Raw genomic sequence first — 22259 nt, forward strand, 5'->3', positions numbered from 1 at the left:
TTGTCTGTGTTAATGGCCTATCATAGATCAGGTATGGACTCCCAGGGCCCTAACCCTGTCTGATAAACTTCTAGCTACTAATGGATTCTGCAATAGTGATACTTATCTCCTTCATTTGTTTGCCAAATGTTAGCCCATTCGAATTCAATGTGCATTTAAAAATTCATGACTAGACAGATGGTTTTTGTTTATATCAGTGAGTGGGTCACAGGGCTGGAAAGATGTCTTAGCAATAAAGAGAATCCAATGCTCTTCCAGAGGAACCAGGTTCAGTTGGCAGCACCCACCTGTGACTTAAAACCATTCTTAGTTCATGTAACATTGGATCTGAAACTTTCTCCTGGTTCATTGGGCAACAGGAATGTGTGTAGTACACAAACATATATGAAGGAAAACATACATATGTCTAAAATACATTAAAACTTAATTTGTGTATATGCATACATTCAATGCAAACATATATGTATGTAACACTAATAATGAAGGGAAAAGATGGTATCAATTTGAGAGGTGAGAGACATAAGAGAGGTTTGAATTTGGGGGTCTTGGAGGGGCTGAAGGGAAGAATGAGAGGGGAAAAGTAATATATAAAAATTAAACTATTTTTAGAAAGAAAGTGATTGTTTTATATGTTGTCTAAACTACTGTGAAAACTCAGTGGCTCTGCTATCATCATGAAACACTTTGTTCTTGAAGTTAGTTATTTCCTCTGGTGCTAACAAGTAGAGGATGTGATACAGGTCTCTTATTTGCTACATAACTCTCCTCAGAGTCACCAATTATCTGCACCTTGAATGGTTTTGGTTGTCTTCATTAATGGCTTTGTAGTACAAAAAGAAATTTCTCTAGAGAAGTTTGAGTGATGAAAACAAACAAAATCTTAGCATAGAGATGGGTATAAAGCTCTATCCCTAGCTGATGAACTTTGTAAACAATTGATAGCTTATGGGAGTGGGAGAGTAATCTTTAGTTATGTATTTGGACTCCAGTAGGTCTAACACACTCCAGTGTATAGACACATATATAGGAATATATAGACAACACTAGTTGGCTTCAGTGTGTTTTAAGAATTTAGGACATGAAGGTAGGTGAGTATGCAACAGTGATAGATATGAAAAAAGTTTTGGAAGAAGATGGAAATCTTCAAAATACATTGAATGAAATATTCAAGAAATTAATGATTAATGAAAATATTTTAAGATGTTAGTGAATTACAACACCAAAAATATGATATGAATTTAAGAGGGGAATTATGGAGGGAGTGGTATGATGAAAGATATGAGAGGAAGGTAAGATTATATATAATATCATAATTGAACGTTTATTCCTAGTACATTTTTGGAAAGTATTAGGAAGTGGGAGGAGATGTAGTATTGGAGGGGGTTTTGAAACTTCAAAAATCCATGCTAACATTTCCTATTCTCTCTCTTGCTGCCTCCTTTCCCTCCCTCCCTCCTTCCCTCCCTTCTTCCCCTTCTCTCTCTTTCTCTCAGCCTAGTGATTGTTGTCTCAACATGTGAACACTCAGCTACTGCTCCAGCACTGTGCCTTATTGCTTGATGCCATAGTCCCAGCCATGATATTCATGTGCTCTGCTGCCTTCTGGAATACTATGTTTTAAAACTTGCCTTAGGAACTTATAAATAGAAAAAACAACAGAAAATAATGGAAACTATGTGTTTACAAAATTGTTAAAGAATAAATTTACTCAATTATACAATAATTGATTCTTCCCTGCTCTCTTTATTTCATATTTAGAATCCTCTAGCACAATATCAAATTTAGATTATATAGTAAAGAAGAGTCACGTGTCAAGTGAAGATTATCTATATCTATCTATATCTTTATTCCATTAATAGTTAAAGTTTTAGGTAATTATACATTTAATTTTCATGTCTCTCATTATGTTGTATATTTCTCATATAATCTCTCTCTATTTCTTTCTTTACACAGCTTCCTGTATCAAACATTAGCTTTGAGTTTACCATGTAGTTAAAGTTCTCTTTCCATTCCTCCATCCCCTGAGAACCAGGATTACAAGCGTGAATTATCATGACTGGCTTAATATTGTCCTGATTATTAAACCAAGAACTTCATGCTTGCTGGACAAGGATTCCTACTAACTGAGCTGTATCTTCCAGCTCATGCTTGTGCATTAAAGTTGGCAATACTGACGATAATAAAATAATCTCTCTTACCACAATACAGAGAAGAGTCACATAGCTGCAACATGAAAAGAAAAAAATGAATTTTTAGGAAATAGTTATTTACTATTTGGTCTTATAAAGCTTATGTTTGATAAACAATTTGAAAAATGTTCAAGTGGAATAATTGTGTAGTGAGCTTTCACTAAATTATTTTAGAATTATGGTTTAGTTGTAAAGGAACAATATAGAAAAGAAGAAAAATCTAAGTATGTCTGTCAATAAAGTATTTAACTTATTGCAATGAATATAGATGTCTCATGGGAGTAAAGAAAATCAATAACTCCAAATGTAGAAGTTTGCCATGCTGGGAACAAAGAATAAAAGGTCATCAGATGACCTTAGAAGCAGGCTCAGAACCAAATTTTCTTTCCCATTCTCATAATGTCCTATCTCATTCAGATGCTCATCTGAAATTTTCTAGATAAACCAGACTATCTTTTAATTAAGGCAGGTCATAGAACCTAGAATCTTTCTTCCTCCAAAGAAACATGTAAAGCCTAAATATAGGGACTACAATGTGTAGGTCATTCATTTGATTGGAAAAAATATGAATTGTGTGCAATATATAAACTAGATTGAAATGTCTCCATCAGGAGTTTTCCTTCAGAAGCATGCATGCAAGAATTTTATCTTGAGAAGCCACATTCAGTATTGGCCCTGAAGCTACTTGCTTGTAATCCTAGTAATATACAGACAGGTAGGAACCTAGGCTTCACTGAGCTGCCAGGAAAGCTGACTCAGTGAGCTCTAGGTAAGTTAGAAACCACATCTTGAAAATGAGTTGGGCAGTTGGTGAAGACATCTGTGGTTGTTTGTTGGACTCCAGAGGTACACTATAATTTGAACATGATTGCCCACACACAGTTGCATAAAAATTAGCCTACAAGTACACATATACACATACACACACACAAAGTAAAATGATTCTAATAAGAACTCAAAATTTTTCATCTCTCTTGAGGAACCAAATCACTTGTAGTCTGATTCTTCTCAATTGATTAGGTTTTTGTGGTCCAAGAATCTCTTTAAAAAGAAAGAAGGAAGGGAGGGAGGGAGGAACAAAGGAAGGAACAAAGGAAGGAAAGGAGGACAGACAAGAAGGAGGGAGGGATAGAAGGAAGGAACGGGGAATGAAAGAGAACAACTTAGTACTTCTTACTGGTTACTATTTTTGTTGCTGACAACCTAGTTGGAATATTCTAAAATATACACCTATTGTCCTTCATAGCTTTATGTCAATATGACACAAGCTACAGTCATCTGAAAGGAGGAAACCTCAAATGAAATAAAATGCCTCCATAACATCCAGCTATAGGGCTTTTTCTTAATTAGTGATTAATGGGGGAGGCCATACTCACTCTGAGTAGAGCCATCCCTTAGCTGGTGGTCTTGGTTTCTATAAGAAAGAAGGATGAGTAAGGCATGGGGAGCAAGCTAGAAAAGAGCACCCTTCCATGGCCTCTGCAACATACCCTATTCAGGTTCCAGCCCTGTAATCCTGTCCTTTCTTCCTTCAGTGATGAACTACAATGTGGAAATATAAGCCAAATAAACTCATCTCTCCTCAATTTGCTTTTTGTCATAGTGTTTCATCATAGAAATAGTAACTCTAACCTAAAAACTTACTTAGAGTAAGAATTCATGGTATTTTTGATCCTTTAATCTCTTCTGATATTATAGATAGTTAACAAGAGAAAAGGTCATTTATGTAATCAAAGATTCCCATGACACAAAATCCTTCTGAATGATTAAATATTAAAAATGTCCATTTTGTGATTATGTTTGATGAAGCATCAAGAGTCATAGGATGTAAAATATTTGATATAATCGTATCAGACTAAAAGTAAGAAATTCAACAAAGCCTGTCTATTGAGATTGTCCTTGTCCTTTAGGGTATGCCTTCCTCTGCAAATGTTACCAGCAGCAAGTGGAGAAACACTCATGGGATATCAGCCATTGTTGCTGATGAATTACTATAGTGGCCCTCACTCAGGAAATGGGTTTATTATTTTTCTCATTTCTGTCATAAAATACCTGCAAGTTAGAATTTAGGGAAGGGTTTATTTTTGCTCATAACTCATTTGAATGATTTCCATGCTGACAAGGAAGACATACCACAGGGGCAGTAGGATGGTTGGTCACACAGCACAAACTGTCCGCAAACAGAATGAACAGGAATGCCAGCCAGGGTATACATCCTCAAGGCCCACCTCCAGTGACTCACTATCTCTAGTAAGGCTCCAACTCCTAAAGATTCCACAAATCTTTCCAAATAGTACCACAATCTAGGGATTAGTTGATTAAACATGCAATATAGAGAATATTTCACACTCCAACCGTAATGCATCCTCTTCAAAGTTTAAGCTAGTCTCTTTTTTTAGGATGTGGAAAAAAACTCTTCAGGTGATACATCGTGGTGGTATTGTGTTCCTGAAAATATTGTGCACCTAAATAAACTTATCTGGGGTCAGAGACAGAATAGCCACAATATTAAACATGAGGATAGGAAGTCATAGCACACTCCTTTAATCCTAGCATTCCAGAGGCAGAAATCCTTTCTGGATATCTGTGAGTTCAAGGCCACATTGGAAACAGCCTGGCATGGTTAATCCCAGGGATTGATGACAGAAAGAGAAAGTATATAAGGTGTGAAGACCAGAAACTAGAAGCATTTGGCTGGTTAAGCATTCAGGCTTTTGAGCAGCAATTCAGCTGGTTGAGGACACAGAGGCTTCCAGTCTGAGGAAACAGGATCAGCTGAAGAACTGGCGAGGTGAGGTAGCTGTGGCTTGTTCTGCTTCTCTGATCTTCTGGCATTCACCCCAATAACTGGCAGCAGGTTTGATTTTGTTAAGAAGACCTGTTAGTATTCCTGTTACAATACATTGTGCAAAAAAAGAGGGATTAATAAGTAAAGATATGAGAAAACTCAAGCTATTATGAAGACAAATACTCACACAGAAGCATATAGACAACATTACAAGTTTTAACAGTAAAGGCATGTGGGGTTTGAAATCATATTATACAGAAATGAAATATTTTACAACCATGTTTGAAGTTTAAAACTTAACTTAAAAATATAACCTCTTTCACTTATTTCTCTCTTTTCTTTTTGTACATTCAAGTGTTAAGTGTTTTAGAGAAGCATTGTTTAGGTTTTGGGATTGAAAAAGGACTGTAAGTCACGAGAAACCAAAAGGTGCATTTTTTTTTTTTGCCTTAAGCAATGGGTTGATTTGAATTTTAATTATTTGTTTTAATCAGCATACTCCTACCTGTATAGGCAATTTTCCTTGACTTCATCAGTTGTGTCGAAGTTCCTGACTCTCACATATAAACTACACCTGAGGGAGAGTGACTTCTTTTTATTCTTGTATGCTGTTAGTGTTTCCTTTCTCTTTTTTTAAAGATTATAACAAAATTATCATATTTCTTGCTTATCATGTCTTTCTCCAAAAGCTCCGACATACTTCTCCCTGCTCTCCTTCAATCTATGGTATCTTTTTTTTTCACTAATTGTTATTATATTCAAGCATGCATATGTAAATATATGTATTTATATGGGTTCTTTGTATAAATTTAAGTATTTATTCCTAAACACACACATGCATGCAAGTGCATACACACACATATTCTTAAATATAACCTGTTCTGTCTATATTATGTTATTGTATATATATTTTCTGGGCTGATCATTTGGCACTGGACAACCAATTGCTGTGCTGTTCCCCAGGAAGATCCCTTCTTCAACGTGCAGCTTTTCTTAGTTGCCTATACTACTTTGTGTAGAGTTGAGAATATTTCCTTTTCCAACAAGTTCATTGATGTGAACATGTTTCCAGCTTATATTTAGGAAGTCATGTTGGTGAGAACTGCAGATTGTAGGTTCTGATATTATCTGCCTTTTTATCCTGTCTCAGCATGAGGGTTTTATGTTCTTGTGATCAAGCAAGTTTTGTCAGTGATTGGCTTCATGGACAGATAACACAGACACAAGTGAGGGGAGACAGTGAAATACATTCAGGCTTTTATTCATTGATGATGGGTACTGAGTTCAGAGCTTCAAGGATGTTATGAAAATACTCTACTACTGAACTACATCTGTATTTTCCCATTATGTTTAATGATTTGATAATATCAACTTTTTTATTGTCTTTTTTTTTGAGCTGAGGACCAAACCCGGGGCCTTGTGCTTGTGAGGCAAGCACTCTACCACTGAGCTAAATCCCCAACACCTAGAATATCAACTCTTAAAATAGATGTAACAAAATTAATGAAAATTTACCATAGAATATAAGAAATAATTCAGGAAATCCCATCTGGACCAGAGGCTCCCCTTCTCTAAGACCCCTACAATCTCCATGCCCTGCCCCCACACCCATCTGACCAAGACCCTAGTCACTGCCTGAGACTTAGAAACCAGCCCCCAGCTTCCATCCTGCCCCAGAACTCCCATCTGGACCAGAGGTGAGTGCCTGGGGTCATACCCAGAAAGGCCTGCCCCTATGTCCCACCCCTGGGCACCAGCCATCCCAGGGAAGACCAGCCCAATTTGACCCCAGTTTCTGGCCATCTGGTGGCCCCTTGGGAAGGTTCCCCTTTTCCAAGACTGCAGGCAGACCCTGTAATCTCCACACCCTGCCCCCACACCCATTAGCTTGAGAACCCAGACACTTCCTGAGACTCAGAGAACAGCCCCCAGCTCCCAGCCAGCCAGCACTCCCATCTGGACCAGAGTTCCTATACAGCCCAGAGCTTCCATCTGGACCAGAGAGAGGCTTCCTGAATCTGTCAGCTCTGTCTGGACTAAGTGTGCTGATAACACAAAGAATGAATCCATGAGGAGATGGGCAGACGTCAAGGCAGAAGTACATACAACAAAATAAAGCACAATACTGCATCACCAGAACCTAGCTGTCCTCCAACAGCTAGACCTGAACATCACAAAATGGAAGAAGCAGAAGAAAACAACCATATGAATAACGTCATGAAGAGACTAGAGCTTTATATAGAAGAAATAAAAAAAAAAGTGGAGGAACAGACAAACAAAACATGGGAGGAACACTATAAAAAAAAAAAAAAAACTAGAGGAAAGGACAAATAAAGCAGAAGGAAACAATAAATCCCTGAAAGAAAATCATGAAAAAGCAATGAAACAGATGAGGGAAAAGGTCCAAGACTTGAAAAGGGAAATAGAAAAAACAAAGAAGACACAAGCAGAGGGAATGTTAGAAATAGAAAAATCTGAGTAAAGAAACAGGAAATTCAGATGCAAGTATAACCAACAGAATTCAAGAGATGGAAGAGAGGATCTCTGGTGTTGAAGATACATTAGAAGAAATAGACTCATTAGTCAAACAAAACACTAAATCCAACAAAGTCATGACAAAACATGTCCAACAAATTTGGAAAACCATGAAAATACCAAACCTACAAATAATAGGGATAGAGGAAGGAGAAGAAAACTAACTCAAAGGCACAGAAAATGTATTTAACAAGATCATAGAAGAAAACTTTCCCAAATTAAAGAAGGAAATGCCTATGAAGATACAAGAAGCCTATAGAACACCAAACAGCCTAGAGTTCCCATCTAGTCTCAATGTCTCAATGGAGTCTTGAAAGCCAGAAGGTCCTGGACAGATGTAATGCAGACACTAAAAGACCATGGATGCCAGCCTAAACTAATATACCCAGAAAAACTTTCAATCATTATATATGGAGTGAACAAGACATTCCAAGACAAAGCCAGATTTAAACAATACTTATCCACAAACCCAGTCCTACAGAAAGCACTAGAGGGAAAATTCCAACCTAAGGAAGTCTGATACACCCTTGAAAACACAGGCAATAGATAACACCACAGGAGTAAACCCCTAAGAAGAGAAGTACACACACACACTAACACCAAAATAAATAAACAAACAAACAAACAAACAAACAAACAAATAAATAAATAAATAAATAAATAAATAAATAAATAAATAAATAAATAAAATGAACAATAACTGGTCATTAATATCCCTTAATATCAATGGACTTAATTCACCTGTAAAAAGACACAGGCTAACAGAATGGATTCAAAAGAAGGACCCATCTTTCTGCTGCATACAAGAAACACACCTCAAATTCAAAGACAGACACCTCCTAAGAATAAAAGGCTTGGAAAAGACTTTCCAATCAAATAGTCTTAAGAAGAAAGCAGGTGTAGCATCCTAATACCCAGCAAAATAGACTTCAGACTACAATCAATCAAAAAAGATCAAGAAGGACATTACATACTCATCATAGAAAAGATCCACCAAGATGAAGTTTCAATTCTAAACATTTCTGACCCAAACACAAGGGCACCAACATATGTAAAAGAAACATTCCTAAAGCTTAAATTACATATTAACCCCACACATTAATAGTGGGAGACTTCAAAACCCTACTTTCAGTATTGGACAGATCTGCCAAATTGAAACTTAACAGAGAAATAAAGGACTTAACTGATGTTATGACTCAAATGGACTTAATGGATATTTACACAATATTCCATCCTAACAAAAAGAATATACCTTCTTCTCAGCACCCCATGGAACCTTCTCTACAATTGACTATATGCTTGGCCACAAAGCAGATCTCAACAGATACAAAACAATTGGAATAACCTCCTGCATTCTATCAGACCACCATGGTTTAAAGTTAGATTTCAACAACACAAAAAACTACAGAAAACCTGAAAAAAGAAATTGAAGATGTCAGAAAATCGAAAGATCCCCCATGCTCATGGATAGGCAGGATTAACATAGTAAAAATGGCCATCTTACCAAAAGCAATCTACAGATTCAATGCAATCCCCATCAAAATACCAACACAATTCTTCACAGACCAGGAAAGAATAATACTCAACTTCATATGGAAAAACATAAAACCCAGGATAGCCAAAAGAATCCTGTACAATAAAACAACCTCTGGAGGCATTACGATCCCTGACCTCAAGCTCTACTATAAAGCTACAGTAATAAAAACAGCTTGGTAGTGGCATAAAAACCAACATGTGGACAAACAGAATCAAATTGAAGACCCTGATATTAATCTGCACACCTAAGAACATACAATTTTTGACAAAAATCAAAAATGTATAATGGAAAAAAGAATGTTGGCATAACTGGATATCAAGGTGTAGAAGGCTGCAAATAGATCTATATCTGTCATCCTGCACAAAACTTATGTCTAAGGGGATCTAAGACCTGAATATAAATACAGTTACTCTGAACCTGATAGAAGAGAAACTATGTAGCTAGAGTTTTCCTGCCTGGCCCACAGTCAGGACAGATCTCTCTTACCCACCAGTCCCACAGTCACTCAGACCCAACCAAGTAAGCACACAGTGACTTATATTGTTTACAAACTGTATGGCTGTGGCAGGCTTCTTATTATCAGCTTCTTCTATCTCAAATTAACCCATTTCTATTAATCTATAAGTTGCCATGTGGCTCTTGGCTTAACAGTAACTTACATCCTTCTTGTCATGGTGGCAGCTGGCAGTACCTCTCTACTCAGCCTTCTACTTCCCACAATTCTCTTCCTCCTTGTCCCTCCTACCCTATCCTTCCTGCCTAGATACTGCCCAAATAGCACTTTATTTATTTTAACCAATCAGAGCAACATATTTGACATAAAGATCATCCCACAGTAAAAGTAGGAAGTAGTCTTGAGTGCATTGGTATAGGAGATCATGTTCTAATATATAACACCAGTAGCACAGACATTGAGAGAAACAATCAATCAATGGAACCTCTTGAAACTGAGAAGCTTTTGTAGAGGAAAGGACACAGTCAACAAGATAAAGCGACAGCCTACAGAATGGGATAAGGTCTTCACCAAATCCACATCAGACAGAGGGCTGATATCCACAATATCTAAAGAACTCCAGAAATTAGACATCAAAATGCCCAACAGTTCAATTAAGAAATGTGCTATAGAACTAAACAGAAAATTTTCAACAGAGGAAGCTCAAATGGCTGAAAGACATTTAAGGAATTTCACAACATCCCTAATTATCTGGGAAACGCAAATCAAAGCGACTCTGACATACCACCTTATACCTGTCAGAATGGCCAAGATCAAAAACACTGAAGACAACTTATGCTTGGGAGGATGTGGAGCAAGGGGAACTCTCCTCCACTGGTGGTGGGAATTCAAGCTTGTGTAGCCACTTTGGAAATCAAAATGGCACTTCCTTAGAAAATTGAGAATCCATCTCCCCTAAGACCCAGCTATAGCACTCTTGGGCATATACCCAAGGAATGCTCAATCATACCATAAAGGCATTTGCTCAGCTATGTTCATATCAGCATTGTTTGTAATAGCCAGAACCTGGAAACAACCTAGCTGCCCTTCAACTGAAGAATGGATAAAGAAAATGTGGTACATATACACAATGGAGTACTACTCAGCAGAGAAAAACAATGACATCATGAGGTTTGCAGGCAAATGAATAGATCTAGAAAAAATCATCCTGAGTGAGGCAACCCAGAATCAGAAAGACAAACATGGTATGTACTCACTCATAGGAGGATACTAGATGTAAAACAAAGATGACTAGACTGCTACTCACAACTCCAGGGAGACTACCTAGAAAACAGGACCCTATTAAAGACACTGGGATCGCCCAATGACAGAGAAATGGATCAGATCTACATAAACAACCTGGGTGTGAGTTGGGGTAATGAAGGACAAATTTTGAGGGAAAGAAAGCTTAGGGGAGCAGGAGATCCCAGCTGGATCAAGAACAGAGAGGGAGAACAAGGAAGAACAGATCAAGATAAATGAAGACCACATGAGAACAGGAAGAAGCAAATTGCTAGAGAGGTCCTCAGAAATCCACAAGTATACAGCCACTCTAGACTACTGGCAATGGTCCAGAGAAAGCCTGATCTGACTAGTCTGGTGATCAGATGGCCAAACACCCTAACTGTCCTGCTATAATTCTCATCCAATAACTGATGGAAGTGGATGCAGAGATCCTCGGCCAGGCACCAGGTGGAGCTCCAGGAGTACAATTGATGAGAAAGAGGAGGGATTGTATGAGCAAGAATTGTTGAGACCAAGATTGGGAAAAACACAGGGACAAAAAGCCAAACTAATTGAAACACATGAATTATGAACCAAAAGCTGAGGAGCCCCCAACTGGTTCAGGATCTCTGGATAAGTGAGACAATTGAATAGCTTGAACTGTTTGGGAGGCATCCAGTCTGTGGGACCTGGACCTGTCCTTAATGCATGAGCTGGCTGTTTGGAACCTGGGGCTAACACAGGGACACTTTGCTCAGCCTGGAAGGAGGGGACAGGACCTGCCTGTCCTGAATCCACCAGGTTGAAATGAATCCCCAGGGGAGTCTTGGCCCTGGGGGAGATGGGAGCAGGGGTGGGCTCCGGGGATGGTGGGGCTGGAGGCAGGAGGTGGGAGGACAGGGAACCCATGGCTGATATGTAAAATTAAATTAAATTATAAAAAATAAAATAAAATGATGAAACTAAAAAAAATGAAATAATGCAACCTATCTCTAACATAGATATATTTCCCCTTAAAATCCTGATACTTTGATATATAAACAAAAATAACTATATTGGATGTTCATTGTTTAACAATAAATATAATTTAATTAAAGTTTATGTGTGAGTAATTTGCGTTCAAGACGAACTTGATATTCACTAAATATTACTGATATGAAATAATGAATATTAGATAAATTATTAAGCTACTGAGAATTATGTTTTCATTATAGCAATTTGCTAATTTCAATTGATATTTCATGTAATAGAATGTACTAGCAATTTATTGGAAACAAATGTTTTTCATTAACATATAATGCATTCTCAAATTATTCAGCAATAATATCCATTGCCATGTAAATATTTGGTTGACATGGTCACGAAATTCATATTTTTCCTCATAAGAGGATTTGCATTGTCCTATCTTTTCAAGGAGAAGAATCTCCAATTGCTAGCATTATCACCTGTGCAGAGTACAAAATGAAGACACTATGGAGAATGGAGGAAGCGGTCAATATCTCATTAGTCCTGCTAAATAAGATTTATATTGCAACACATTCTTGAGCTTCTGTGTATAAATTATGTAGAACTCTTACCCCCAATTCAGAGGCATACTACAAAATGCTATTCACAAGGTAGGCAAAGAAGCTATCACATGCTCTGGTTGAAATCAGAGCTCTGAGCGCTAAAGGAAAAATTTAACAGAAACATTTCAAAAGTACTGAGATGGTGAATGCACTTTTTTTTGAAACTATACTTTTGAAATTGAGTATCTGTTTGTTGTCTTTTTATTGCAAGATAAATACATGAACAGAGAACTGAATGCAATTCAAATTTATTCTCTTTATTCTCTAAAAATGAAAATAATATTTATGCCCTTTGTTAATATCTTGAACAAGACTCTTTGCTACCCTGTACTGAAAGGTTTTGGGTATGCAATATAGCTTGAGTGTTGAATTTTAAAATGTTTCTGAGTAAAATAAAGACTAGCCTATATTTATAATAGCATGGCACAAAGAAGTCTATGAAAACAACAATTACATTATCTGGATAAACACAAGAGTTGGAGTTGGACATAGTATATATCTTTTAAATCAGACTAATAAAAGTGGTTTTCTGGATATTAGTTAAACTAGGAAGTTAAAGCAACAGGTAAATTGAAGTGATTTTTAGCATAGGAGAACATACTTATGCTTCTGTGAAACATTCTGAAGGATGCCTTTTTTTCTATATAGTAAGTGGGGGCAATAATTATTCTAATAACCATGAACAAAGAGCAATCCAAGTTATTGATATGTTTGTGTCTGTGGGAGTATATGCAGCCCTGTGTATCTACCTGTACAGGTGGAGGCTGGAAGGAGATACCAGGTGTCTTTGTCTATCAACATCTGTGTTTTCCTTTAAGGCATTATAATTCCCCTTAGCTGGGGCTCACAGGGTTGGTTTTTTTTGTTGTTGTTGTTTGTGTGTTTGTTTGTTTTATTTTTTGACAAGTTGGGAAACTAGTAGGTTCCACTTATAATCCTTTGTCCACCTGTCTAAAAGTCAGGATGTCAGACAAAAATAGGAAGCGAGACTTCTTATGTGGGCACAGGGAGACAAAGCCCAGAGTTCATGATTGCACAGTCAGCACTCTTAACCCTAATCCATCTCTATCCTCTCAGGGAATTTAGCAATATTGTTCCTATAAATCCACTGGTGTCTCTCAGAGAATATGCACTTGTAAACCTACAGGATATTATTGTCTTATTTTTATTCTTGCCCTTTGTACTAATTTTAACACAAGTGTATACTATTATTCATTTGTAAATACAGCATCATTTATTTTCAAAAGGGGTTCACATAAATATATCATTTACCAAATGGGGGTCAGCTATGTAATGTTTATTTTCATATTAAATCTAACACTTAAAAATTAAACATATGCCATACCATTCAAGAAATTACTACACTACCATGTAATCTAACAACTTATAATGCAATGTTAATTATAGCACTGTTAAATATTACTAATTATGTTTATGTGACATCTTTAAATTATTATCCATACTTATAAAAGATGAACGTATTTTGCATACATAGAACACATTCATTGATGGAATTCTCTGTTTGATCCTTCTGCTTCTTCTGCTTTGGGTTGCTTAGGTCTTGCTGATGTAGCACCACTAGGTTCTGATGGTGCCATATTGGTCTTTATGTTGTTGACTGTATTTTTGCACTGGTGTCTCCCCATCTCTTTCTCCACTCAATGTCTGTGTATGAGGTAGCCTCTTTTAGTCTGGTTGATACTTGTGGTCTAATGGTAGTTCTTGGTCTAATCTGGGCATTGGTCCAATCTGTGCTGTTCTTAATCAGTGCAGGGTGTGGTGATATTTTATTTGTGTTGAAATGTGATATTCTATTTGTATGTTAATAAATAAAGTTGCCTGGAGATCAGAGGTCAAATAGCCATAAACAGAAGTCAGGTGGTGGTAGCCCATGCCCTTAATTAGATCACATGAGAGGCAGAGTCTCTGTGTGGTCAAGGACATAGCCAAGTGTGGTGACGTGTGCCTTTAATCCCAGTATCAACCTAAGAGACCTGGAGGTCTGTATAGACAAGCAATGATGAGGATGTGATGTTGCTGGGCTTAGAGCCAATGAAAAGGCAGAACAGGAAGGCAATTAAAAGTGGAGGTTCTACAGGAAGAAGTTCTCTTGGGAAGCTAAGATAATGTTAGTAAGCTAAGGTTAGTTGGTGGCTATTGCTCTGATCTCTTTGGCTATTATCTCTGTATTTTTCTCTGTGTTTCCTATTTAATAAGACTGTTAAGAAATTTGTCTACAGCAAGGTGTGTATTGATGAAATTATTTAGGCCACTCCATGTAGTTAAAATGGAGGTTTATTTTGTGGGGTAACTTACAATGAAGGGGTAGGTTGCAGGGTCTGGCAAAGGTATAGTGCAGTCCGGTGGTGTACTCTGGAGAACTCTGCTCGGTCTCCCTCCAGCGTCCAGGGTCCTGGAACCAAGCACATGCCTCTTCTTGATCCTCCGTCTTCCGTTTCCTTCTCTGCCCTTGCCCTGTGGGCATTACCATTACCGAAGCCTCAATGGGGGTTGGAACTTCCCGGCCAATGCTGGGATGGCTATCCACTACATCTCCCCCCTTTGTCTAAATAAGAAAGTTCTAACCTAATACAAGACTATATACAAAGAGATGGTTATCAAATATTGTCCAGGAATAATGACGGATAATGACTTAGATAAGTTGGAATTACAATAAGTGCAAACAATATCAAGCAAAAAACACATAGTAAAATCCAGGGAAGTCTAGAGCGTGGGTAGGTGGCATGTTACAAAGATCATTCCAAAAGGTGTCCTATCCTAAAGAACCTGAGTCTAATACATAATATATTCTATCTAAGATATTATATATGTATATATACTAAGTTGTAACTATAACTGCTAATCTCCAAACTCATCAAAGACCTGAGAAGGAATATAATAATACCTGAGAAATGGGAGAAGGACGCAAGCAACTTTCGGGAGTCTCGCAAGAGTAGACAGAGACAGCTATCAGCCTGGACAGTCACCTAATGTTTCTCAGCATCCTTGGTGCATTCAAATTGGCTACAGGCCTAGAGTATCTGACAGACCATTTCAGAAGCAGGAATTCTGAAAGACCATCTTATCCTGTCTTGGCAAAGTATGGTGGTCACTTTCCTTGTGTCCTGTTTGTCCAGAAAGGACAGCATTTGTACTGTCAGCAGTTGAGGCAAGGGCAGTTCTTTGCCCAGTAGGCCATTTTGTGCCAAGAAGACAAACTTCCAAATGGAAATGTCTTAGAAGCCCAACATTCTCTCGGGATCAAATTGGTGCTGCCAGGAGCAATTGTGTCTCACGTCAACAGAATTCTAAGTTATTTAAATGCCACATTCTCGAGGTCCATGAAGTGTTTGAAGATTACCTGTCCATCTGACCTATGCATTTATAAATGTGGATAACCTAACTAACATAATTATAGAGATGACAAGCATAGGTGATGATAACTCTATAAGTCTTATCTACCTAAACAACCTAAGGACTAAGGCTTCCTATAAATAAGGCAAACAGTCTGTAAGCAAATGGACAGTAAAAGGACAATGACTTTAAATTGTGACAATAAACAAAATATCTTTAACAGAGGTAGGAATGTATAGTGCAATATGCAATATGATAATAATCCTAAATATATATCAGTATACAGAATATCTTAAACAGAAGTAGAACATGCATACAGTATGACAGATATAAATTCACATTTTTATCAATATACAAATATTTCAAATAAGAGTAAAAATAGGTGTACAATATAACAAACATAGTTCTGTATTTGTATCAATATACAAATTATCTTAAATAGGAATACAAAGGGTTTATATTTGTATCAACATATAAGAATTCATAACAGTGCAAAGGCTGCTATATTACTAAATTTGTTTACTAATGTATATGGTAGTCTACCATAATATCTTATACCTATCCATTCCATTTCTTCTTTTCCTTTTTTTTTGAAACATATTTTCTTTCCTTAAGGAGAGTACTGAGTTTAACAGTTTCTTCCACCCCCAACCCTAGAACCATTATCCATAACCCTGAGAAATATGAAACCTTAGGGATAAGGGGCATCGTTTTCTTAAAATTGCTTCCTGCTGTTTAGGGGGCGATGGTATCTCTGTTGGGTATTGTGAGAAAGCTCAGATAGTTAAATCTCAGTTAGACTAACTATAGATTCTGCAGCAACTCTCAGAGTAATGGGTAAGATTGTCTGAAATTCTGGCAAGAAGTATAGTATGATGATGTTTACCATGGCATTATTCTGGATTGGGTAGAGTTGTTGTTGCTGGGGCCCTATCTTCCTTCTGGAGACTTCAGAGATTGCTATTGGAAAAAACTTATTTTTTATCAGAATGGAAGGTTTGGATTTAAAAATGTCATGACATGTAAGAAAGGATTCCAAGAAATCATGAATAAGCATGGAGAGAATTAGAATCTTGAAGATAATGGTCCCTTATAATTGGTTTCTTTCTGTCTCACACCAGAGGGCTCTTCTGATATGGGACTGAAGAATCTCTCAACCTTTTCTTTTATCAATATGCTTGGGTTTAGAGAAGGAGGGAGCCAATTCCATTTCCAAAGCCAGCTTGGTTTATAATTAAATTGGAACCACAACTATTCTAGATTGATAGAGATATAGATATTAGACAGTGATATCTTACCCTGTGTACATTGGTACCAATAGATTCTTTCTTTCTGCTATAAACATCCGGATATCCAAGGCCTTATGATTTCTGGAAGATGGGTATTTCCATTATCTTGGAAAGACAAAAACAGAACCCTACCCCAACCTTTGATTGTTAAATTTTTCTTACAACCTGATGAGATGTCACATTGGTGGATGATCCTTTACTTCTCCTCATCAAGGGGTTTCTCCTGTTCAAATCGAATTTTTATTAATTTTGTTTGTATCCATAGCTTCTCTTCTCCTGTGGAAACAAAAGCTAGTGGTTAGGATTCGGGACTCTCACTGCCGCGGCCAGGCTAGCTCAGTAGGTAGAGCATGGGACTCTTAATCCCAGGGTTGTGGGTTTGTGCCCCACGTTGGGCAACAGATATTGGTGAAATTATTTAGGCCACTCCATGTAGTTAAAAGGGAGGTTTATTTTGTGGGGTAACTTACAATGAAGGGGTAGGTTTCAGGGTCTGGCAAAGGTATAGTGCAGTCCGGCGGTGTTCTCTGGAGAACTCTGCTCAGTCTCCCTCCAGCATCCAGTGTCCCGGAACCAAGTGCGCGCCTCTTCTCGATCCGTCTTCCCTTTCCTTCTCCGCCCTCGCCCTGTGGGCATGACCATTACCGAAGCCTCAATGGGGGTTGGAACTTCCCGGCCAATGCTGGGATGGCTATCCACCACAGGTGTGCTTATGTCTCCTGTTTTCACTGGTTTCACAGGGGGCTGTTTTCTGTTCCCAACAAGTGCAGGTTGGGCTTGTGACTTCAGTTTTCACTAGTGTCGCAGGGGGCTGTTTTCTTGGCAAGAGGCAGGGGAAGAAGCTCCAATGGCTTCAAGGATGGGCACAGGATGTACCCCCTGTGCCTACGGGATAGGTACCTGGTCTGCCCAGTCTAGAGATGGGGCCCTACCTGTTCCCAATAAGTTGATTTCTCTGTTTGAATATCAACTCTATAAGCTTTAACATCTGACAAATGTAAGTTATTCTTAAATTTGACAGAATGATAGCTTCACCGTGTGTTAAAAATAAAAAAACTAAAGAAAATGACATTAATTTTTTAACAAGCCAATGCCATTAAAAAGTTTTAAAGACCTTTTTTTTTTTTCAAAATCAATAAACTGTTTAATCTGAAATAACAATAAAACCAATAAAAGGATTATGAAAGTATGTTTAGACTAAAGTCCTTTTCAAGGGGAATTTGAGAGCCTTACTTTACTCCATAAAGAAATTGTGCGGCTTCTTCTGGGGTGAGAAGCCAGTGTGAGATTGCAATAACCTAATCTTCAAATAACAAAAGCATGAATGGACATTATAAGGTATAATTCAAATAGACATGATTACCACCTGATGGGGATTCCTTTATGAGAATAAATAAGATATATCTTTTCCAAAAAGCTACATCTTTTATTTATGTTTCACTTCTTATAATTGACATCAGAGCCAGCATATTTTCATTGACAATAGTGTGATTTTAAATTCAATAAAAATTACAGAATATTATACATACCTGATTGATGTAGCTATCAACACTTGTATACATAATTTACATGATATTTAAAATATCTTGTCTTTAGTAATTTTAAAATATGGGCTGGAGAGATGGCTCAGCCATTAAAGGCTAGGCTCACAACCAAAAATATAAGTAATTTTAAAACATGTGATGTGTAACATAATTTTTAGCCATAGCTCTAATACCACACATTAAATATTTAAAACTCAAAAAAGTAAAACCCACAACACGTGCACATACCCAAACTCATGCATACACACACACACACACACACACACACACACACACACACACACACATTTTCAGCAATGTTGAAAACATATAATTTCCCTTGATCTAAATCAACAGGCCAAAAAGTGATAAAAAAATATAGTATAATAAAACAGAAAAAAAGTGAAACAAAATTTAAGATAAAAGATAACTTAGATAAAAATTAAGTACTGTTAACATCAGTAGTTACTCTTTATATCTTTCTATCTTCCATCATGAATATAAATACTGTAATTTTCCTAGAAGTGGTCTATCAGGCTTTATTTTGAAAACCAGGTATTTGTTGGCTGTTCTTATATTTTTCTGTGGAACCCTACTCCAGGAAAGGTGTTTTACAAGTAACAACATAAAAATATATTGAACTGTTAGTGTTGTATTAATTTCTTATGAAATTTTACAAATGTGTTTTAAAAGGTATTTTAACAGAATCTGAGTAATAAACATAACAGAGTGTCCATTTTTATGAACACAAAGATTAAAGTAATGATTGCAGGCATGTGTATAAGGTAGAGCTATTATCACATAAGATGCTAATGACCTAAATTAAGCTAGAAGAAAATCAGACTCAATCTCAAAAAATAATTGTGTTCACTTTGTTGATAGCAGTGGTGCTACTTACGTAAAAATAAAAGTATACTTAAAATATTATGCTGTATTTTGATCATTTTAGCCCTCGTTCCTCCCCGTAAACTTCTTTCAGATCCATGCATACCTCTGTAACCTCCTACCTAGTGTCCTTGCTTTGGGTTCTCACTCAAATAATTCCAGGATTCCATGTATTGATAAAAGAAGTCAGGAAAATTACAGAAATCAAGGACTGATTTTCTGAACTAATAGATGCAATTGTGGAGAGTAGTGAAGAACCATCTAAAAAGGTCGTGTCCCATCTGTGTGTGCCATTTATGCCAGGTACTGTGTTATTTTCTTTTATTTTTCAAGTATTAATCATAGTATAGTCGTCAAAGATAAAAGAACATTGAAATATATGAAATAAATAGAACATTCAAAGTTATAAAATTCTCATTGTTAACATGTTACACAGTAGGAAAAAATAACCCTTAAAAAGAAGGTGGTGGAAGAAGAACAGGGAGAATGAGGGAGAGACCTAAACACCTTTAGCATTTTTGTCTTATGTCAACTTATTAAAATCAGCTGCCCAATTTTCAGAGTAAACTACTAACATTCTAATGATACATTGATGAGAAATTTTTCATGATGAAATATAAAAAATTCTAACTAGACCATTTTTATCTGGTATAATCATCTGTAAATAGTCAGTCAGTTATTTTCAAGCCCTGTTCAACATTTTTGTACTATGAACTCTACTGTAAAAGTATCTGGACTATGGATTATAGAAAATGAGATTGTATATGTGATAGGATGATGAGGCATAAAACAATTACAGAACAAGACAAACTATATCTCTGAATGTCTAGCAAAGTTATTTCAGCTTGGCAAATAGGTCATCTCTCTGGTTCTGATTAATTTCTTGAAAGGCATCAATAGTTACTATGCCTATAGAATTATAATAATGATTTGAATATATAAGTAATATGAAAAACAAATCTTTGACAATTTAGATTCCTAAGTAGAGGTCTTTTCAGGTCTCCTTGGTGGGCTGGATCTCACTGAAATCACTGTGGTAAGCTGGAATTTATGGCCATCATTCATTCCCTCTCAGAAGTCTAAGACACATTCTTGCAGCATTTTCATTTGACTGGAGGGCCACTACAGATTTCAAACACTCAAATTTGTCTAAGGTGTACAACTTCTTTTGGCCACCAAAATAAAAGCCTCAGCATGAAATCCATCTGAATTCTTAGATATTAGTGCTTTTGTGCTTGTGGCCTTGCACTAGTCAAGAAACACTCCAGACAGCCCCTATCCCTCAAACCTGAAGCCACAAGCCGCTGAGCAAGGATGAGGCCAGCTGTGTTCATGAAAATTGAAGCAGACCTGCAGATGTGTGACTTGAAGCAGAACCACAGCAGCTGATCTTGTGGCTTATGCAGAAGAGGAGAACATAAGATGAAAGCTGTTTATAGGAGGAGTAAAGGAGTTTGAAGATGGAATTGTTCTAATAAATAAATTGGTCTGTTGTTTACTACAGATATGTTGTAAGTGACTTTTTCAATGCAGTGTCTCAAAATTATCTGAAAATATTTCTTAAATCTAGGTAATATAACTTGTTTATACTCATTTAAATTGAGAGAGCAACATTTTAAATGGCGCAAGAGACTGACTTTTCCTTACAAAAAAAATTGAGGTCTATTAGATTTTTTTCTTCATTGTTTTCTTTTGGTTTCTAATTCACAATTTCAGGCTTTAAGGATTTGATTGTGAAATATACTCCATATAATCATATTTTGAATGATTGGACTTCAGCTGTTAGCAGAGTTTTTGGGAAGTTGGGAAGCCATTAGGAACCAAGGCAGGTTGTCAAAGACTGGTCCATAGAGACTGAGCTATTCTGGCTTCACTCTCTGTCTCGCAGTCCAAACCAATGGTTACCATTACAAATTGACCACATTGTCATATATTCCTTGACATGATACATGACTTCCTCTGAAAGGGTGAACCAAAATAAACCATTCCTACACTAAATTGTTTCTGTCATGGATTTTGCCATAGTGATAAAAATCTGATACTATATAGGTTTGCTATGAGTACACTCTGTAGATATAGAAACCCATGTTGCCTTATTTTCAGGGTTAAGTAGAAAAACAGAATATGCACACACTCAATGGAAGAGAAATTGTGCCTGAAAAAGAAAATTCTGTATGACTTCTAAGATATGACTCTACTTCTCCTAGAAGGTACAAAGATTCATTGGTCTATCCAATTCTCTGTAATGAAGTACCTTAAACTTCTATGGAAACAATAATCAATTTTTATTACTTTGTGATATCATCCTTCTTCCTTCTATTCAAAACAATGGAAATAGAATGATACATTATCTCAATTTTTATAATATTCTCTATAACTTTTTAAAAATTTTATTATATGTGTATGGAACTGAATGTATAAATAAACATTATGTGTATTTAAGTACCTGTAGGGGCAAAAATAAGACACTGGGTCCCTTAGAACTGTACTACAAGTTGTTATGAGCTGACTGTTGTAGATACTTGAAAATAGACCTTTTTCCTCTCCTGGAGCAATAAAAAATATCTCTCTGGCCCCAAAATAGTCTTATAAAATTCCAATCTCTAGATCCTTAAGACCATTCTCTTTCTGTAAAACTCCAAGTAATAACTAGAACTTTGATATTTTTAACTTTTGTTGACCATGGGAAATCTTTGGAGTTCTTAGGCTTTCATCCAATATCTGCCTCTGTCTTTATGTCATGTTCTTGTGTACTTATTTCTGTGTTCTTATCTGTTTTTATAAGGGCACCAATAATTGGATTGCAGGACTACTCTAATCCATTATGACCTCATCTTAACAAATGGCATTTTATATTCTCTATTTTAAAGTAAA

The sequence above is a fragment of the Onychomys torridus genome, chromosome 9, assembly GCF_903995425.1.
Source record: "Onychomys torridus chromosome 9, mOncTor1.1, whole genome shotgun sequence".
NCBI lineage: Eukaryota > Metazoa > Chordata > Mammalia > Rodentia > Cricetidae > Onychomys > Onychomys torridus.